The 19,662-nt window shown below is 44.5% G+C and overlaps 1 pseudogene; it reads left to right on the top strand.

The window, feature by feature from the left end:
* Window positions 1-6,258: 6,258 nt before the first annotated feature.
* On the top strand, window positions 6,259-8,857 carry LOC141998888 (olfactory receptor 5V1-like; annotated as a pseudogene).
* Window positions 8,858-19,662: the final 10,805 nt, after the last annotated feature.

Genomic DNA, 19,662 nt, shown 5'->3' with positions numbered 1-19,662 from the left:
CCCCATCATTGGAGGTTTTTAAGAACAGGTTGGACAACACCTCTCAGGGCTGCTGTAGGTTTACTTGGTCCTGTCTTAGCACAGGGGTCTGGACTCGATGACCTCTCGAGGTCCATCTCAGCCCTACATTTCTATGAATGTCTGACAACTACAACTGTCTAAATGACTTCTGATCTCCTACTAACAGCATTTTCTGTTAAAAAAAAAACAAACAACAATAAAAACACCTGGGAAATTCACTGACAAAAACTTTATGAATGCAGAGTTATGGTTGTAGAGGGCCAGTGACATAGCATGCCTATGTGCTGTAGCAATTTTGTGGCACGTTCATCGAGACCTTTGTTTTGCATTGTAACCTCCTTGCTGGTTTAGAACATCCAGATGCTCATGAAAAAGAGGCCTATCCTGACAGCATCAGTCTTCTCTGAGCACTGCTGCCCCTGCTAGAGTGTGGAAAGTGCTCACAAGGAGAGAGCCATCACTGGCCATCAACGTGGACTGATTCTTCTATCCTGGAACAGTGGGTTTTCTGCTGGCACGGCCGCTGACTTCGATTGCCTCTCTACACAGAAGCAAACAGGGGAAGGATTTGGAGCTGGGAAATTCACTCAGCAAAAGCACCTGGAAACAGGATGTGGCTGAGAGACTCAGCATCACCTAAGGATGCTGACCAGAACCAGGTCTGCCAGGGATGGTGAGATCAGACTGAGGGGGGTGCCTTGAGGACGTTGTTTTCCTAAGTTCTGTACCTCTGGTGTTGTTATGTAAAGTGTTTGTGTCTCTGGCTTTCTTGCTGCATTGTCCCTGAAGGGTTTGTCTGGGCTCCCACTGCCAGATGAGGGGGAATGGGTATAAGTAACTGGAGGATGGGAGGAATGAGACAGTTGTTTTGTGGTCTAAGCCAGGTGGACTGCAGACTCCCACTGCCCAAGAAGGTTGTCATGCATGGGGTCTGCACTTGGCAATATGCCTGAGAGAGACCCAGAGCTAGAGGCAATGACTAGTCACTATCTAGACTTGATAGAGGGGTTAGAATCACATGGGAAACACAGTTTAGTTCTGAGTACAACAGACTGATGCCTGACCAGGGGGAGGGCAGGGCCAGGTTGTAACAGCACCCATTGAAATAAATGAGGCAGTTCACACTTCCGAGCTATTGTGTCAGGCTCTCTGCATACTCAGGCAGACATTGCCACAGGGGTTTCACTCAAGTCATGTTTGCAATGTTGTCTTTGCAACCATAACATCTAGAGACTTAGGGCTAGATTCACAAGGGGGATTAGGTGCCTAACTGCCTAACTTAGGTTCCTAAGGCCAACATTTAGACACCATTGACATTCATGAAACCCCTGCTACCTTTCCCTATAGGTGCCTAATGTTCTCAGGTGCCTAAATTTCCACCAGTAAAGCCCCAGAGGCACCTACATTTTTGTCAGTGGGCTAGTGGGAAGCCATCAAATTACTGACACCACTGAGCAGCTCAGCCCTGACTCCTGCCAACTCCCCAGTGGCACTTACAAACTTGGTGCTCCCTCAAGTATCTCACTTGTGGAGGTCTAATCTGATAGGTGTTCTCAGAGGTCTCTCTCAATCTCCCCTGTTGAAGCTGTTCTACTCTGTGCATGTACTGAAATCTTCACTGGAGCAGGGAATGGAATGTGGGTATCCCAGGAGAACATCCTAGCAATTAGCTCTGTAGAGTCCTAGAGGGTGTAGAGAGAGTGGAAATAACTTTATAGACTAGTGGCTAATGCATTCCCCCGAGAGACCCAGATTTCACTCCCTGAGCCAATGAAGATTTGCACATGTCAATACAGACCCACAGACACAGTGTTGCAGCTGTGTCGCTATAGCATAGACACTTTCTTTGTCGGTGGAAGGAGTTTATCCATTGATGTAGTTAATCCACCTCTCTGAGAAGTGGTAGGTAGGTCAATGGAAGAATTCATCCTTTTACACACTGGCCCCCTGCTCGAGACCTCATGGCCCTGCCACATCCCGCCCCTGAAAAAGGCAGTGGAGAGGATTCTCCAAGCTGCCTAGAAGGGCTATGTGGGACACAGCCAATCAGAGCCCAGCAGGCTAGTCTAGGAATAGCTGCAGGGCCAGAGTGAATTAGTTTCTTGCTGGAACTGGTGGAGTGTGAATGGTGTGCGGCTGGCCGAGGGAGCGAGAAGGAGCTCTAGGCTGGTAGCTAGGACCCTATTCAGACAAGGTAAGGGTGAAGAAGGTTCAGGGCTGTGGGGAAGTGGCCCAGGGAATTAAAGCAGCAGTATGACTTAGATAAAGGGACACAGTGGATGGATGCTATCAACAGGATCTCTGGGCTGGGATCTGGAGTAGTGAGCGGGCCTGGGTCCCCCCACCCCCATTAGCCACTGCGGGAGTAGTGGCCTGGACTTTGAGGCACCCCAGAAGGGGAACGGAACTCCATAGTGGCCCAGCAAGAGAGCTGGAGCCTGAAGCACCCAGAGATGGTGAGGACATTGCCTCCTGGGGAAAAGCCCTGGGCATACGGCTCGACACCAGCGCTAAGATCATTGATAGATTATGGGACTAATTAAGGACCTGAGCCCAAGGAGGGCTACAGGGAGAGAAAGTGCAAGCCTGCACACACTTGACCAAGGGCCCTTGCTAGGGGTGAGAGCCCCAACCCCATTACACCCCTGTTTTCAGTTGCTTATAACTTTGCCAAATTCTTTCTGTCAGACCTGCTAACATGGCCAAATTCCATTTGGGGGTGTTACTCTCTTCCTGCAGGTTGAAGGCAAAACTAAATTCTCTAGGCTCCAATTCACCCTGATCAAAATTTTTGTAAAGCACTTCACACTTTTATATCTACATGTAATAATTTAGTCACACATCACAGGGTACAAATAAGTCCTATTGACTCCCTAAAGCATATGTGGTTCTTCCTGAAAGAGAGGCAGGAGTCAATTTGGAACGGGGAAAAGTGGTAGTATGCTACTGAAGCTCGATCAGCTGTGGAGGTGACTTGAATTCATAGAGTTCTTGGTCCTCCAATTTCCGGAGCAGTCTAGGATAGACTGTAGGATGAAGTTAATAATGAGTGGCTTTTATAGTAGGAGGGCATTCTGTAGTTCTCTGCTAAGGCAAATGGAGTCTGGTGTCTCTGCTTACATCACACCCATATCCCAGTCTCCAACTAAAATACCATACTCTACCCCAAATCCAGGAAGCACTTTAAGTTTCTGCTGTCAAATGGTCAAAATAGAATTTGACACGAAGTTGCTCACAGATTTGTAGCTGGGATTTTCAAAGGACCCCAGGAGTTAGGCACCCAGCTTCCATTGGACGTAGTGCAAAGCTAGCCAGGTGCCTAACTCCCTTAGGCCTCTTTGAAAATCCCAGTCTCAGTCCTTACCATTAGGTAAACCAAGTTTGAAAATCTGACCCAATATGTCATCAGTAGCTTTCATAGTCATCACCCTATCTGAGAAGTAATGGAGCCAAAATTCATCCCTTGATTTAAATGATGCTAGAACAGAGATTTTTCTCTGGGGATTCCAAATGACCCCTAAGAATTTTAGATGCTCAAACCTCTTTCTGCTCACAGCCCTACAGGGTCCTTTATCAGGGTCATATATGGAGAGTTTATTTCCCATCCATAGGGCTTAGATGCTTATTTCTGCAGAAATTGTCAAAGACACCAGAAAAGTTGCCATGATCTACACTCCACTCCAGAGAGCCACAATCTGGCTTTGGATGTCAGTGTGTATAGACATACATCAACGCGAACACTACTATTTCCAAATACAATTTACATCACCACTACACAGAACAGTCACAGGTATTTCACCAGAGAACAAACTGACAATATCTCCCTCCCATTCCCCCGGAATCCCACCCAAAGCAGCTTCATCTCTGAACACACAGCAGATGCTCTGGGGATGTGTTCTCAAGAGTCCTTTTAAAGAACATATATTTAAGTTCTCCTTCTAGGTCCCCATTGTTAGTAATGCAGAGTCAGCACCATTTATTTATTTGAACTGGTAGGTGAGAGACATTTCACATATTGCTGTAGCTATTGTAATGATTCTGAATCTTTCATGGATATTTTGAATCTCCTTCATCTCTCTCTCTCTCTCTCTCACCATTTCTCGCTCTACTGAGTTGTATGAAACTTTCTGGTACTACGGGGGGCACAATTTCACTCTTCTGTAGTGTCTGAAGGGCACCGAAATTTTGAATATAAACTATTTATTTGTTGTGCTTTTGTTTCTGAATGTACAACTATCATAAATATAAAGGGAAAGGTAATCACCTTTAAAATCCCTCCTGGCCAGAGGAAAAATCCTGTCACTCGTAAAGGATTAAGAAGCTAAAGGTAACCTCGCTGGCACCTGACCAAAATGACCAATGAGGAGACTAGATACTTTCAAAAGCTGGGAGGAGGGAGAAAAACAAAGGGTCTGTGTCTGTCTGTGTGATGCTTTTGCCGGGGACAGAACAGGAATGGAGTCTTAGAACTTAGTAAGTAATCCGATGAAGTGAGCTGTAGCTCACGAAAGCTTATGCTCAAATAAATTGGTTAGTCTCTAAGGTGCCACAAGTACTCCTTTTCTTCTAGCTAGGTATGTGTTAGATTATGATTTCTTTAAATGGCTGAGAAAATAGCTGTGCTGAATAGAATGAATATTCCTGTCTGTGTGTCTTTTTTGTAACTTAAGGTTTTGCCTAGAGGGATTCTCTGTGTTTTGAATCTAATTACCCTGTAAGGTATTTACCATCCTGATTTTACAGAGGTGATTCTTTTTACTGTTTCTTCTATTAAAATGTTTCTTTTCAAGAACTGAATGCTTTTTTCATTGTTCTAAGATCGAAGGGCTTGGGTCTGTGGTCACCTATGCAAATTGGTGAAGATTTTTACCAAACCTTCCCCAGGAAGTGGGGTGCAAGGGTTGGGAGGATTTTGGGGGGAAAGACATTTCCAAATGATGCTTTCCTAATAAAAATAAACCCAGATAAATGTTTGGTGGTGGTAGTGGAAGTCCAAGGGCAAAGGGTAAAATAGTTTGTACCTTGGGGAAGTTTTAACCTAAGCTGGTAAAAGTAAGCTTAGGAGGTTTTCATGCAGGTCCCCACATCTGTACCCAAGAGTTCAGGGTGGGGAAGGAACCTTGACAACAACTAACTTGCAAACATGAGAGAGTATAATCTTTCAGATTTAGGTAAGGAGAAAACTAATGGATCCCGATATCAGTTGGACTCTGGCACTTTGTTTGCTGAAAATCTGGAAACATAAAATAGATCAAAATAAAACATAGGGTGATTCTATCTTTTACTACTATCTTTACTAATGTTTTTAATAAAAGCATTCATCATCGTCATCTTCACCATCACCATCATCTCTGTCTCAGCAGTCAGTATCTATCTATCTATCAGAATCAGGTGGGTAGCTAGCTCTTATCATAATATTATTTTCCCATTTATCTTTTTGTGTGTTTCCTTCTGTCTTTATCTATCTATTAGACTATTTGTCTCTCCGTTGGAATATTCAAAACTTTCTGGTGTTATGGAGAGCAGAATCTGGCTCTTCTTTAAAGTCTTGTATTAACCTACCATGCCATTGAGGGGCATGTAGAGTTTATATATGCAATCATGAAAAACTGCAATTTTTGTCATTTAGCTAAGCTGAAAACAAATGGATCCCAATACCAAGTGGACTGCCATATTTTGCATGGAGGAAATATAAAGCAGTTAAAGAAAGAATAAAATGATTGTATATTTTATTAATTAAAAATAAGTTATACTCCTCATCATTCTCTCTCTCTCACCAAATTATTCACACTCCATCTGCATGCATCTCTTTCTCTGTCTCTTAAACTGTCTGAGTTAATTGAAATTTACAGTTATTGTGGAGGGTAGAATCTGGCTCTTCAGTTGAAAGACATGTAACCTACTATGCCTTTGACATAAATTTAATACTTAAACATTAAAAAAAGGATAACAGCGTATTTTGAATGAAATCTGGAAATGTATAGCAGCTAAAGAAATGAAGATTAGATTGTTTTTATATTTTACCAGCTAGTGGTAATAATCTGTCTCTCCACTGTCAGTGTTTTCACGGTACCATGCCTCTGACTGTAGTATTAGATTTACAGTCCATGAAGATTAAAGTCCTTTATTTATCACTTGAATGTGTGCGGCATGGTCCATGGAAGGGCAAACTTTCCCCAATACACAGGCACTAGCCCTGGCTAAGGGAAAGGCTGGTATCTAAGAGTTAAAGCAAAGATGGTGAATCAGGAGCTTTCCTATGTCCTCCTTCAGGTACTCGTAAAGGTGTGTGATCTACCAATGAGGGAAGGATTCTTGAGTTCTATCCGAAGCTCAGAAAAGGAGTGGGCTCTACTGTTTAGTGATTGGGGAGACTCAGAATCAGGACTCCTGGGTTCCATTCTCAACTATGAGAGGTGAGTAGGGTCTATTGGTTAGAGAAGCAGAGCTTGGGAGTCAGCACTCCTGGTTTCTATTCCAAGCTTTGGGAGGTGAGCGGGGTCTAGTGGATTAGCATAGGAGGCTTGGAGACAGGTCTCATGGATTGTATTGCAGGCTCTGGGAGGGAGTGTAGTGTAGTGGTTAGAGCAGTGACGTCTAGGAGCCACGAGCATTCCTCAGCCCTGGGAATGGTGTGTGCTCTAGCAGTGACATTGCTGGGATCTCCAGAAGGCAAGCAGGTTCTAGGGGTTTGTCAAGGTTCCTTCCCCACTCTGAGCTCTACGGTACAGATGTGGGGACCTGCACAAAAGACCCCCTAAGCCTATTCTTACCAGCTTAGGTTAAATGCTGCCACCACCAAAGTGTTACACAAAGGACAGGGGAAATGCCCACTTGAAAACATCTCCCCCACAAAATATCCCCCCAAGCACTACACCCCCTTTCCTGGGGAAGGCTTGATAAAAATCCTCACCAATTTGCAGAGGTGAACACAGACTGAAACCCTTGGATCTTAAGAACAATGAAAAAGCAATCAGGTTTAATTAAAAAGAAGAATTTTAATTAAAGAAAAAGTAAAAGAATCACCCCTCTAAAATCAGGATGGTAAATACCTTACAGGGTAATCAGATTCAAAACATAGAGAATCCCTCTAGGCAAAACCTTAAGTTACAAAAAGATACAAAACCAGGAATATGCATTCCATTCAGCACAACTTATTTTATCAGCCATTTAAACAAAACAGAATCTAACGCATATCTAACTAGATTGCTTACTAACTCTTTACAGGAGTTCTGACCTGCATTCCTCCTCTGGTCCCGGCAAAAGCATCACACAGACAGAGAAGACCCTTTGTTCCCCCCAGCTCCAGCTTTGAAACTATCTTGTCTCCTCATTGGTCATTCTGGTCAGGTGCCGGTGAGGTTATCTTAGCTTCTTAACCCTTTACAGGTGAAAGGGTTTTTCCTCTGGCCAAGAGGGATTCAAAGGTGTTTACCCTTCCCTTTATATTTATGATAGGGTTAGATCAGGGTCATGGAATCAGGATGCCTAGCCTCTATTCCTGGATCTGAGAGGGAAATGGGATCTAAGGATTACTGGTAAGAAATTCTAGACTCCTGGTTCTGCCAGTGACCAAACTAAAATATGCAAATTCTTGTATCATAACTCCTTTTTCCTTGTTTATAGACCATTCTCCTCTCTGCTGCAGCTAAGTGAAGATGTGGTCGTGGAGAATCAAACCACACCAACTGAATTCATCCTTCTTGGATTTCATAATATTCAGGGGTTACATTTCCTTTCTTGGGTTATCTCCATCATCTACATCTTCACCATCTTGGGGAACATTCTCATCATCTTCCTCTCCTTGGTGGAACCACGTCTCCAAACCCCAGTGTACTTCTTCCTGGGAAACCTCTCCCTCCTAGACGTCTGCCAGACCACCACCACCATCCCACAGATGCTTGTGCACCTCCTCTCAGGCAGGAGAAGTATCTCCTATGCAAGGTGTGCAGCACAACTCTACTTCTTCCTTTTTTTGTGGGTGCTGAGTGCGTCTTGCTGGCCACCATGGCGTACGACTGCTAGGTGGCCATATGCAAACCCCTGTGCTGCACGCTGCTCATGAACAGGAAGTTTTGTGTTCTGCTGGTGTCAGTCTCCTGGCTTAGTGGCACACTCAGTGCAGCCTTGCACATGTTCCTCACCATCCGCCTGCCTTTCTGTGAGGCCAATGGGGTCAACTGCTTCTACTGTGACATCCCACCCCTGCTGGCTCTTTCCTGTGGAGACATCTCATTCAGTGTCACCATTATACTGGTCTCCAGCATCTTCTTGGGGTGGAACCCCACCCTGTGCATCGAACTTTCATATGGATACATTGTTTCAAGGATACTGAAAATACATTCCCCTGAGGCAAGGAGCAAGGCCTTTTCCACCTGTGTGTCGCATCTCACAGTGGGGGAGGTTTAGGTTGGATATTAGGAAAAACTTTTTCACTAAGAGGGTGGTGAAACACTGGAATGCGTTACCTAGGGAGGTGGTAGAATCTCCTTCCTTAGAAGTTTTTAAGGTCAGGCTTGACAAAGCCCTGGCTGGGATGATTTAATTGGGGATTGGTCCTGCTTTGAGCAGGGGGTTGGACTAGATGACCTCCTGAGGTCCCTTCCAACCCTGATATTCTATGATTCTATGATTCTGTGCAGTCCTGCTCTACTATGGGAGTAGTATCTTCACCTATGTCAGACTCCTCTCTCGCTACTCATTGGATAATGACAGGTTAATCTCCCTGCTGTACAGCATCGTCACCCCCATGTTAAACCCATTGATATATACTCTGAGGAACAAGGATGTGAAGAGAGCCATGAAAAAGGTCCTTGTGAGGAAAATGTTCTTCTAAGAGCATCAAGAATACTGGCTTTGGTATCTACTTCCATGAATGGGATGTAGTAAGTTAGAACATATGGGATCTGGGAGTCAGGACTCCTGGGTTCTATTCTGCCCTCTGGGAAGGGAGTGGGTTTTAGTGGTTAGTGAGGGGATGCTGGGAGTCAGGATCCTAGGTTACATTTGATGACTCTTGGAGGTGAATGGGTCTAGGGGTTGGAGCAGCGTATTTGAAGCCCCAGGACTGTTGCAAAGAGCTTTCATATCTATGGATGAAAACTTTTATAGGGGTGCAAAGTGTTATTATTAAATGTGGAGGTCAATCACTAGGAAAGTCTGAGAAAGGATCCAACAACAGAACATTACAATTAAACTGAACCTTAATTTATAAACATAATGTTAGTTGCTATGTGGCCTTGAACGTGTTTCACATATTTACGAAAGATGTGGACAAATTGGAGAGAGTCCAAATGAGAGTAACACAAATGATAAAAGGTTTAGCAAACCTGACCGATGTGGAACGGTGAAAAAAACTGGGCATGTTTAGTCTTTAGAAAAGAAGACTGAGGGGGACCTGATAACAGGCTTCCAATATGTTAATGGCTCATCTAAAGATGAGAGGGATCAACTGTTCTCCATGCCCACTGAAGGTAGGAGAAGAAGCAATGGGCTTAGTCTGCAGCAAGGAAGATTTACATTAGCTATTAGGAAAAGCTGTCTAACTCTCAGGGGAGTTGACCTCTGGAACAGGCTTCCAAGGGAGATTGTGGAATACCCGTCATTGGAGGATTTTAGGAACAGGTTGGACAGACACCTGTCAGGTCTGGTCTAGGTTCATTTGGTCCTGCCTCAGCACAGGTGGCTGGACTTGATGACCTCTCAAGGTCCCTTCCAGCCCAACATTTCTATGATTCTGTGATATATATTTGACTAAAAAAAATGAAATTTTGGGCCAGTCCTTCAACTATTTAAGCATGTGGGCTCAGATTTCCAAGAGAGCCTAAGGGAGTTAGGCACCCAACTCCCATTGATTTTTCAATGAACTCCGTTATGCCCCTTTGAAAATCAAAGCCATAAATAATTGTCTGATTGACTTACATCCTCTCCCCTCCTGCCAATGCACATGAATCCCTTCACTCACGGGAGTAAGAGTCCACAGGCCTGTAAACTCGTCTGCCGTGTTTCATTTGTTACAGAACTTTGATGCTCCATCCCTGATATGGGTGCATATTAGTAGTGGATGAATTGAACATTCCCTATTGCCTAACTCCCTCAAAGGCTGAGGCTTGAGTTTTCATGGGAGCCAAAGGGATTTTGGTGCCCATCTCCCACTGGGAGTTAGCTTCCTTTAAAAAACAAAACTTCCCAACCTTTTTTTTGTCTGTAAAGTCATTTCATATCTTTAGATAAGAAATGCTATGGAAGATCTGGGATACACTGCAAAGCTTGGCAAATAGCTATGTGGGCTAGGAGTGTGAAAAAAGTCACAGCCCCTAAATAGCTACGTGGGCTAGGAGTGTGAAAAAAGTCAAAGCCCCTTACTGACATAGCAATGCCACCAAAATCCGTTGTGTAGAGGCAACTATGCCGACAGAAGAGTGTGTCAGATAGCATAGCTTATGTCATTCAGGCAGATGGGGTAACTATGCCACTACGGGGCTCTGCTGACACACCAATCCCGGCCAAGAGTCTGTAGTAGATAAGTCCAAAATGACAAAAAAGTTTAGTTATAATATTTGTTATTTGTCTGTGTTTATTTCTCATTAACTTATACTAATTATGTCAATTTCCCTCTGCTTCTGTGTACTATTTAATCCTGTTATATGTATTTTTCTTCTCTGCAAAATGTGTGGGGTATATTTTGTCTAAAAGTGTGTTACATAAAATAAAATTGATTTCATATTATTCTTATCTATCTAATCTCTCCTATCTATGCCATCAAGAAATAAGGTGTGCATTTTTAACAGTGAGAGTAATTAACCATTGTAACAATTTACCAAGGGTTGCGGTACATTCTTCATCAATTTTTAAATCAAGATGGGATTTTTTTTTTCTGAAAAGATCTCTAGAAATTATTTTGGGTAGTTCTCTGGCCTGTGCTATACAGGAGGTCAGACTATGGTCCCTTCTGGCCTATGAATCCATAGCTTCTTATATGACTCCCATCACCATAGTATCTGAGCACCTCACTAGTAGCTCAGAGAAGGCAGTGAGGTTTTTCCATTACACATGGGTCTATTTTTATTTGGGAGGTGTCTAGCATTTTGGGGCCCTGATCTGAACACAGAATTTCCGGGGTGGGGGAGGGTATCCTCATACTCAGGCAAAGAGGGGCTATCCCATCCCTGCTATAGGAGAAGAGGCGTTGGGGAAAGAGAGGCCTACAGCTGAGCAAGTGCTATTTCCCTAGAGCTGTATATAGAGGGAATATTCTCTCTCTGCTCTGAGTAGGCCAGACAGCGAGAGACCAAGCGCGAGAATGACTCTGTAGCCTGGTGGTTAGAGCGCTCAGCTGGGAGATCCAGAATCCAGTCCCCCTGCTCCAATGACTTTCATTATTTATCCACACTGGAATGATTCCAACAGGAGAGACTGAGTGAGCCCCTGGTCAGGATATCCCATAGGGTAGTGGTTTGAGAAGTGGCAGAGCCCTGTTCAAATCCCTTCTGCCACTCAGGTGCACGGGGGATGTGAAGCTGGGATCTCCCATATCCCAGGTGCGTATCATAACCACTAGGCTGAAAATTATGGGGGAGCTCCTCCTTCCCCGGCTTGCAAAAAAAACATCTTCGGTGCTGAACTCCCTGAGAGGGGTGGGGCTTAGCACACATTCCTCTCCTTGTCATCTCCCATTGGTTACCTTAGCTGGCTCCCCTACCAGTGTTCTGGCTTTTGCAAATTCCATTCTGAGGCACCTATTGCACAGGGAGCCTGAGAGCTGAACTCAGCCTTTGTGAATCCCAGACTCCCAGTAGTTTTCTAGGCACCTAGAAGTTAGGCCTGGTGATACTCAGTGTCCCCATGCCTAATTTGTGAAGCTAGCCCCTAGTTCTTCTGGATGGTGCCAGGCAGACAGTCCAGGAGCCTGCCTTACCCCAAGTGACCCCGGAGAAGCATGGCACAGCGTTAGCCCTCCCTGTGTCGGCACACAAGGATCTGTGGACTCCAGCACCCACTGCAACACTAAAACTCTGCCAGAGGCAGCAGGTAGTTGGGCCACAGCTATGGTCCCTCTCCCCACAGCAGCAGTGGGCCTAGATGACCATTTGTGGTCCCCTGTTGAACAGGGTAACAAATCACAGAATCATAGAAATGTTGGGTTGGAAGGGACCTCCTGAAGTCATCAGTTCCAGCCCCTGTGATGAGGTAGGACCAAAGAAACCTAGACCAGCTGTGACAAAGCTCTGTCCTTGCCTCCGTGGGTCCCGCATTTCCTGGCGGATTTTGCTAGCCTCGGAGGCTCACTGTGACCCTCCACATAACCCTTCTCTCTCTAGAGACAAGGGTCACAGTCTACTAAGCCATTTTCATCATAAATGAGTGAGGGAGTTGAGGAGCAGTTATCCTTCCTTGCACAGTCTCTGTTGTCTCCCAGTCTCAGTGATTAATCAGGGGGCAAAGGTGTGTGTATGGGGGGGAGGGAGCCCAGGCCCACCCTCTACTCCGGACTCCAGCCCAGGGACCCTATTAGTATCATCTATGGTAGCTGACCTTTTAGAAACATGACATGTACAATTCCCTGGGCTACTTCCCCCACAGCAGCCCTCACTTCCTCAAGCTCCACTTCATCCTTACCTCAGGGCCTCCTTCCTTGTGCCTGATATGGTGTGTACTACTCAGTCTCTCCAACAGCACAACTTCCTCCCACAGCTCCTGACATGCACACCCACCTGACTAACTGGGAGGCTTTTAACTAGTTTCAGCCAGCCCCTGATTGGCTTCAGGTGTCCCAATCAATCTAGCATTCTCTCTGACTTCTGGAAAGTTCTTAATTGGCCCCAGGTGTCTTAATTGACCTGGAGCAGCTGCCATTTAATTTATCCTTGTACCAGAGATCTGTTTAGCCTGGAGCTAATATATCTATCTCCCACTGCTTTTCTATAGCCATCAGGCCTTGCCTCGTCACACAGCCCTGTCATGTGTTTGTCCAACCTGTTCTTAAAAACCTCCAGTGGTGGGGATTCCACAGCCTCCCTTGGAAGCCTATTCCAGAGTTTAACTGTCCTTAGAGTTAGAATGTTTTTCCAAATATCTAATCTAAATCTAAGCTCATTACTTCTTGTCCTACCTTCAGCGGAGATGGAGAACAATTGATCCCCATCCTCTTTAGAACAGCCCTTATCAGGTCCCCCCACGCTTCTTTTCTCAACACTACACATGCCCAGTTTTTTCACCTTTCCGCATAAGTCAGTTTTTTAAACCTTTCATCATTTTTGTTGCTCTCCTCTGGACTCTCTCCAATTTGTCCACATCTTTCCTAAAGTGTGGCACCCAGAACTGGACACAATACTCCAGCTGATGCCTCACCAGTGTCAAGTAGAGTGGGAAAATTACCTCCTCTGTCCTACATACAACACTTCTGTTAAGACACCCCAGAATAATATTAGCCTTTTTCACAATTGCATCACACTGTTGACTCATATTCAATTTGTGATCCACCATAACCCCAGATCCTTTTCCACAGTACTACCACCTAGCAAGTCATTCCCTATTTTGTAGTTGTGCATTTGACTTTTCCTTCTTAAGTGAAGTACTTTGCACTTATCTTTGTTGAATTTCATATTGTTGAATTTAGACCAATTCTCCAAATTGTCAATGTTGTTTTGAATTCTAATAGTGTCCTCCAAAGTGCTTGTTTCCCCTCCAAGCTTGGTGTCAACTGCAAATGTTATAAGCATACTTTCTATTCCATTATCCAATTAATTAAAATATTGAATAGTAATGGACCCAGCACTGACCCTGTGCGACCCACCTAGATACGTGCTCCTACTTTGACAGTGAACCATTCATAACTCCTCTTTGAGTATGGTCTTTCAACCAGTTATGCACCCACCTTATAATAATTTGTCTAGACTGCATTTCCCTAGACTGTTTATGAGAATGTCATGGGGGACTGTGTCTAAAGCCTTACTAAAATAAAGATATATCGTGTCTACTGCTTCCCCTCATCCACCAACCCAGTAACCTGTCAAGGAAGGATATTTGGTTGGTATGACATGGTTTGTTCTTGACAAATACATGCTGGCTATTTGTTATAAATCCCACTTCACTTTGTGTTTTCTTTAGTGCACAAGGATGCATTATGCTTGCTTCAGGTGCAAAGTCTAGAGGAGCGGCCAACAGTGTGATATAATGGCTCTGTTTATATCTATGTTATGTCTCCCTCTAGAAGCTGGACCAAGAAGAGAACAGGAGACCTACTAGTAGCTAAAGGAGACCTGTTTTCACTTGAGTGGTAGAGGCCAGGTATTCCAGGCTGGGATTTTCAAAGGAGACGAAGGGAGCCTTTGAAAGTATCCCCTTTGAAAATCAAGACCCAAGGTTTACAGTCCTCCTTTCTTGTGAGACAGCCAGTCCTCATGGCTTTTGCTTAGAGCTGAGTGAGTTATTGATTTTTTTTGGTTCAGTGTCTGAAGTGAAAAATCTGTAAAAAATTGGTTTGTTTCAGTTTGAAACTGGATGTTGGGGGGGTTGTTTGTTTGTCTCACCAAAATGAAGAAACAAAACAAAATCATTGGGATTGGTGTTGGTCCTGCTTTGAGTAGGGGATTGGACTAGATGACCTCCTGAGGTCTTTTCCAACCCTAATTTTCTATGATTCTATCTAACATAAACATTTTGCATGTTGATTCAAGTTCAGATTATGAAAATGAAAATATAGTTTCATAAAGAAAATGTTGATTAGAAATGAGATTTCATTTCCAAAATGTCACAATGATCTGTTTTGACATTTCCCCCCCTGTGACATTCTGTACCTCAGGAGAACACCCCACATCCCCATGTTCATCCTTATAATATTATTGTGTGGTATCCAATGCAAGGTTTGTCATGTCCGGTGTCTTCGGAGGCTCATGATGCACTGAAAATTGTTGTTACAGTAATGTACTGGTTATACTTACCTGTATATAGTTGAGTCTGAAAATGTGTCCTCATTTGACTTTAAAAAAGCCCAGGCAAAACTCTCCAGGAGCAGAGGGGCAGTTCACACCTCATCAGGACATGTATGGGACAAGCCCAGCCCAGCCTCACAGGAACAAAGGACACTGGCCTAGGCAGCAACAAAAGATTAGTTGGACTCTCTAGTGAGTCACCCCCCTTCCCTTGACGTTTGCCATGCTGTCATAAATAGAAAGGGAAGGGTAACCACCTTTCTGTATACAGTGCTATAAAATCCCTCCTGGCCAGAGGCAAAATCCTTTCACCTGTAAAGGGTTAAGAAGCTAAGGTAACCTCGCTGGCACGTGACCCAAAATGGCAAATGAGGAGACAAGATTCTTTCAAATCTGGAGGGGGGGGGAAAAGGAGTGTCTGTCTGTCTGTGTGATACCTTTGCCGGGAACAGATCAAGGATGCAAGCCTTCTAACTCCTGTAAAGTTAGTAAGTAATCTAGCTGGAAAATGTGTTAGATTTTCTTTTGTTTTTTTGGCTTGTGAAATTTGCTGTGCTGGAGGGGTATTCCTGTTTTTGTGTCTTTTTGTAACTGAAGGTTTTGCCTAGAGGGATTCTCTATATTTTGAATCTGATTACCCTGTAAAGTATTTACCATCCTGATTTTACAGAGGTGATTCTTTCACCTTTTCTTTAAATAACATTCTTCTTTTAAGAACCTGATTGATTTTTCATTGTTCTTAAGATTCAAGGGTTTGGGTCTGTGTTCACCTGTACCAATTGGTGAGGATTATTATCAAGTCTTCCCCAGGAAAGGGGGTGTAGGGCTTGGTGGGATATTTTGGGGGAAGATGTCTCCAAGTGGTCTCTTTCCCTGCTCTTTGTTTAAATCACTTGGTGGTGGCAGCGTATCAGGTTTTTAACCTAAGCTGGTTCCCAAGGCAAGAAAGAAATCTGTGCCTTGGGGAAGTTTTAACCTAAGCTGGTAAGAATAAGCTTAGGGGGTCTTTCATGCAGGTCCCCGCATCTGTACCCTAGAGTTCAGAGTGGGGAAGGAACCTTGACACATGCTCTCTCTCTTCCACCTCCATTTACAGATACCACCACCAAACGACTGAAGCGCTGATCAAATGGGAGAGCCTGGCTAAAGGGCAACCAGCCAGCCTGTGGTGAGAAGCATCTATGTTCGTATGGGTGCTGAAAGTGTTAAAATCAACCTTAGAATGCATTTTGCTTATATTTCATTTGACCAAATCTGACTTGTGCTTTGATGTATAATCACTTAAAATCTATCTTTAGTAGTTAATAAATTTGTTTGTTTATTCTGCCTAAAGCAGTGTGTTTGGTTTGAGGCATGTCAGAGATTCCTCTTGGGATAACAAGGCTGGTACATATCAATATCTATTATTTTGAGCTTGCAGGGTCCAGTGGGCATAACTGGACATTGCAAGACGGAGGTTCCTAGGGTTGTGTCTGGGACCAGAGATATTGGCTAGTGTCATTCTGTTGCACAATCCAAGCAGCAGTTGGCTAAAAGTGTTCACTCACGTAGCTGGGAGCATCTTACATGCTGGAGGCTGTGCATGAACAGCCCAGGGTGGGGGTTCTCGCAGCAGAGCAGGGTAAGGCTGGCTCCCAGAGTGGAGGATTGGAGTGACCTAGCAGATCACTGGTCCAGATAGCACCAGAGGGGAATGTCACACCCCCAAACAATTTTCAGTTCTTTTTTGGGCCAAAACTATTTGCCAAATTTGACCCAAAGCAAGTAATTTTGGTGCCTTCCAAAATGAATTTTTCAGTGAATTAGAATTGGTAAAAAGAACCGTTTTTAAAATCCTGCTGTCAGGGTGCCAATGCCTGAGATGATAGGGCGTCCAGGATTCCCAGGTTTATGGATCTTGGGAAGCAGATAGCCTAGAACCCCGACCAGGGGTATTTTATGTCTGGCTATGTGGACTCTTTCCTCAGGCCCTATGCTACCAGCACTCCCAGCTATCTTTGAGACACCACTGACTTCCTGAGGAAACTACAATCCATCGGTGATCTTCCAGAAAACACCCTCCTGGCCACTATGGATGTAGAAGCCCTCTACACCAACATTCCACACAAAGATGGACTACAAGCTGTCAGGAACAGTATCCTGATAATGTCACGGCAAACCTGGTGGCTGAACTTTGTGACTTTGTCCTCACCCACAATTATTTCACATTTGGGGACAATGTATACCTTCAAGTCAGCGACACTGCTATGGGTACCCGCATGGCCTCACAGTATGCTAACATTTTTATGGCTGACTTAGAACAACGCGTCCTTAGCTCTCGTCCCCTAATACCCCTACTCTACTTGCGCTACATCGATGATATCTTCATCATCTGGACCCATGGAAAAGAAGCCCTTGAGGAATTCCACCATGTTTTCAACAATTTCCATCCCACCATCAACCTCAGCCTAGACCAATCCACACAAGCGGTCCACTTCCTGGACACTACTGTGCTAATAAGCGATGGTCACATAAACACCACCCTATACCGGAAACCTACTGACCGCTATACTTACCTACATGCCTCCAGCTTTCATCCAGGCCACACCACATGATCCATTGTCTACAGCCAAGCTCTAAGATACAACTGCATTTGCTCCAATCCCTCAGACAGAGACAAACACCTACAAGATCTTTATCAAGCATTCTTAAAACTACAGTACCCACCTGCTGAAGTGAAAACCTGATTGACAGAGCCAGAAGAGTACCCAGAAGTCATCTACTACAGGACAGGCCCAACAAAGAAAATAACAGAACACCACTAGCCATCACTTTCAGCCCCCAACTAAAACCTCTCCAGCGCATCATCAAAGTTTTACAACCTATCCTGAAAAATGATCCCTCACTCTCACAGATCTTGGGAGACAGACCAGTCCTCGCTTACAGACAGCCCCCCAACCTGAAGCAAATACTCACCAGCAACCACACACCACACACCAAAAACACTAACCCAGGAACCTATCCTTGCAACAAAGCCCAATGCCAACTCTGTCCACATATTTATTCAAGTGACACCATCGTAGGACCTAATCACATTAGCCATGCCATCAGGGGCTCATTCACCTGCACATCTACCAATATGATATATGCCATCATGAGCCAGCAATGCCCCTCTGCCATGTACATTGGCCAAACCAGACAGTCTCTACGCAAAAGAATAAATGGACACAAATCTGATATCAGGAATCATAACATTCAAAAACTGATAGGAGAACACTTCAACCTCTCTGGCCACTCAGTAAAAGATTTAAGGGTGGCAATTCTGCAACAGGAAAGCTTCAAAAACAGACTCCAATGAGAAACTGCTGAGCTTGAATTAATATGCAAACTAGATACCATTAACTTGGGTTTGAATAGAGACTGGGAGTGTCTGGGTCATTACACGTATTGAATCTATTTCCTTAAGTTAAGTATCCTCACACCTTCTTGTCAACTGTCTAAATGGGCCATCTTGATTATCACCACAAAAGTTTTTTTCTCCTGCTGATAATAGCTCATCTTAACTTTTTAGCCTCTCACAGTTTGTATGCATCCGATGAAGTGAGCTGTAGCTCACGAAAGCTCATGCTCAAATAAACTGGTTAGTCTCTAAGGTGCCACAAGTACTCCTTTTCTTTTTTCTTTTTACGAATACAGACTAACACGGCTGTTACTCTGAAACCTGACAGTTTGTATGGTAACTTCCAACTTATCTGTGTGTGTATCTATCTATCTATCTATCTATCTTACTATATGTTCCATTCTATGCATCCGATGAAGTGAGCTGTAGCTCACGAAAGCTTATGCTCAGATAAATTTGTTAGTCTCTAAGGTGCCACAAGTACTCCTGTTCTTTTTGCGGATACAGACTAACACGGCTGCTACTCTGAAAAAGGTATATATTGGTGGCCCTGGGTAGTCTTCTCTAGGGGCCCCACTAGGTCCGCCGCTATTTGTTCAAATGGAACCTCTATGATGGGAAGGGGTACCAAAGGTGCCCTCAGATGGGGACGGGGACTGTGCATCTGACACTCTGGGCAGGAGGCACAGTATCTCCACACTTCTTTGTGCACCCCAGGCCAGAAGACCCTTGCCAAGGTCTTCTCTATCCCTAAATGCCCCCTAAAAAGATTACTATGAGCAAGTCTTAATACAGCCTTCTGGTGTTTGTGAGGCACTAGGAGCTGCTCTACCTTCTGTCCCTGTACTGGTGCAACCTGGTACAGGAAATCCTTCTTTATGATGAAATAGGGGCTGGATGCCTAGGTTTTCCCTTCCACGGGGACCCCATCTATTTCTATTACCTCCTTCCTAATGTTGTCATACCTTGGCTCTTCGGCTTGGTCCCGTCCGAAATTTTCCCTCCCAGGGCTGGTCCGCCCGAGTTGTAGGGGACTGGTCTCTATTGCTTCTGCCAGTGTAGCGGGTTGGGGTCTGGCTCAGGTGCTTCTCCCTCCTGGGTGGCCTCCTTTTCAGCTGCCTGGGTCCGCCTAGCTACAAGAGCGACCCTCTGGCTTTGGGTCAGTATTCAGGTTCCCAAGGCCTTAGATGCCCTTCTTTCCCTTTTCGTCTTGCTGCCCCGCCTGGGAGTAGAGAAAAAATCTGGGGATATTTCAGAGAAGATTGGGGGTTGACAGTCTATTATGGATGCCTCACTAGCTTCAGGGTCTTCCCCTTTCTCCAGTCCCCC

The sequence above is a fragment of the Natator depressus genome, chromosome 14 (assembly GCF_965152275.1).
Source record: "Natator depressus isolate rNatDep1 chromosome 14, rNatDep2.hap1, whole genome shotgun sequence".
In the NCBI taxonomy this organism is placed as follows: domain Eukaryota; kingdom Metazoa; phylum Chordata; order Testudines; family Cheloniidae; genus Natator; species Natator depressus.
This window is presented reverse-complemented; position numbering and strand designations above follow the sequence as displayed.